The following is a 2500-nucleotide window of genomic DNA, read 5'->3' as shown; positions in this document are numbered from 1 at the left end:
TTCATCTCGAGGCATTATTACTATATGAATCTGGGAACACCTCACCTGATTGTTGCCCGAGAGAGAGAGAGAGAGAGAGAGAGAGAGAGAGAGAGAGAGAGAGAGAGAGAGAGAGAGAGAGAGAGAGAGAGAGAGAGAGACTGTACACCAACATTATCAACCTTTTTTTCTTCCACTAAGCTCATGTATGTTGGACGATACAAACTCAGTACCAATGCAGATCCCATTTCAGTTTTCCTTTTGAGCGCAAGCAAAGTCCAGATTTACTTGGCGCGTACCGGATATACTAAGTTTACACAGGACAGTAAACCCGCATGAGCTCGGCGCCGCTGGGAGGTATACACGAGAACCAGCCTTGGGAAATATCTTAAATCTAGTTCACAGGTGCTTGCGTGTGATGAAAGACTTTGTGTGTGTGTGTGTGTGTGTGTGTGTGTGTGTGTGTGTGTGTGTGTAGGGATATCAGGTGTGTAGGTGACGGGTAAAGGGTTGTGTAGTTGGTGGAAATGTGTCAGTGTGTTGTATTTCCTCGTTTTCTATTTTTGTTATCTTCTTTCTCGATTCTCACGTGTACCTGTGCTCTCCTTTCTCTCTCTCTCTCTCTCTCTCTCTCTCTCTCTCTCTCTCTCTCTCTCTCTCTCTCTCTCTCTCTCTCTCTCTCTCTGTCTGTCTGTCTGTCTCTCACTCTCTGGTGGTGATGCTGATGAAAGTGATAGCAGCTTCAACAGAACAGACTACATTCCTTCCTCGCTTTTCATGTTCAGCAACACTAACAGGAACACAAAGTAACTATATCCTCCCCGGAACATTAAACAGCACACACACACACACACACACACACACACACACACACACACACCAAAAAGAGAGACATCCCACGGCTGCTCCACCACCCACGCCTCCACCCGCACGCCGCCCACGCATGCGTCACCACCATCACCACCGCCGCCGCCGCCGCCCACGTACAGGCTTACGAAGGTTGGATGTTCGATTTCTCGCCTCCCAGACTTCATTTTCCATGTGGCCTGCCGCGTGCTGCCCTGTGCGGGGTGGCGGGGGCGGAATGCGACGCTACAGCTACTCGCATGGAAAAAATGTGACGCGTGGGAGGGGCTTGGCCGGGTTAGACTGGGCGGGGCGGCCTTCCCTCCCTCCTGAAGCCCTTGAGCTGAGCGCCTGTGGACGGGAGTCTGCTGGGGGCTCAGGGAAGGGAAGGGAAGCTCATTGCTCGTAAACATGATTATTCGATGCTTCACTGACTGGAAAAAATAAGCCTGCCAGTCCTTCTTATTTCCTCTTTCTTCGTTTCCCTAACATATCCCTAACTCATCCTAACTTAAAATTAAACAAAGGCTTCCCTAACTTAACATAACCTACTCTTACACTTTGCATCTTATTCCCTGAACTTCCCTAGCTCACCTAACCTCACCCAACCAAAGGTAAACAAACACAACCCTAACCTAACCAAACGTACTCTTGCGTCGTGCATCCTATTCCTTCTTCATCCCTAACCTAACCTAGCCTAAACCAACCCTTCTCAAACCTAACCTACTCTTACACATTGCATCCTTCCCAGCCTTCCCTTTCCCTCCTACCCAGACCCCTAAACCTCCCATCCTTCCCACCTCATCCCTGACCCTCTCATCCTTCCCATCCCGTCCCCTAACCCTCCCATCCCTCCCACCCGGCCCCTGACCCTCCCATCCCTCCACGTAATATTACACAGGAAGAGTTCACGATAATCACTCTCTTGTGGGCGTAAATGCAATTAATTTTCCGCTGTTTCGCTCCAGCCAGCGCCGCTAATGGACCAAGGACGGGACGGCGTGTAGAATGTGTCTGTGCTTGTCTGGTGAACGCTGATGAATACTGCACAGCTTTGCCTCAGGGTGAGTCTGTGCTACAATTGTTCATTTAGTTATCTGCTGCTAAATTACTGATAGTGAAGATGATGAATGACTTGTGATGATGATTAAACCGTGATGACATTAATTGGTGATAGCCAGTAATACGTGATGATGAGTACCTAGTGGTGGCAAGTAACTGGTGGTGACGAGTAACTGATGGTGGTGAGTAACTGGTGGTGGTGAGTAACTGGTGGTGGTGGGTAACTGGTAGTGACAAGTAACTGGTGGTGGTGAATAACTTGTGACGATGAGGAACTGGTGGTGGTGAGTAAATGGTGATGACGAATAACTGGTGATGGTGAGTAACTGGTGGTGGTGAGTAACTTCTGATGGTGAGTTACTACCTAACTGCCTATGTGAGGATGAATATCTATTGAAGTTGCGAAACTGTTGATGCCATAACTGATATCGGCGAGTAACTGATGGTAAGTAACCAGGGATTGTGAGTAACAAGTGAAGCTGAAGAGCAGAAGAAGAGAAAGTAATGTGAGGTGCTGAACAACTGGTTGTAATGAATAACTAACTGTCCGTAGTGCGTAAATAAAACAACCAACTCTATGGAAAGCAAACAACTGGCGAGAGTGACTGCTGAT

At 48.3% G+C, this 2500-nt stretch overlaps 1 protein-coding gene across 2 annotated transcripts in view; it reads left to right on the top strand.

The window, feature by feature from the left end:
• The window catches only part of LOC135105822 (sugar transporter SWEET1-like), a 124299-nt gene that overhangs the window by 55326 nt on the left and 66473 nt on the right, over positions 1–2500 (top strand). Inside the window, exon 2 of one of the 2 annotated variants that reach the window (XM_064014421.1) lies at positions 1794–1889. The exons of the other annotated variant lie outside the window; for it this stretch is intronic. The gene's annotated coding sequence lies outside the window, so the exon portion shown is untranslated. The remainder of the gene's footprint in view (positions 1–1793; positions 1890–2500) is intronic. 2 annotated transcript variants of the gene reach the window in all.

The sequence above is a fragment of the Scylla paramamosain genome, chromosome 12 (genome assembly GCF_035594125.1).
Source record: "Scylla paramamosain isolate STU-SP2022 chromosome 12, ASM3559412v1, whole genome shotgun sequence".
Classification (NCBI taxonomy): Eukaryota; Metazoa; Arthropoda; class Malacostraca; order Decapoda; family Portunidae; genus Scylla; species Scylla paramamosain.
The sequence above is the reverse complement of the archived record's forward strand: the minus strand, read 5'-3'. Positions and strand labels throughout refer to the sequence as shown.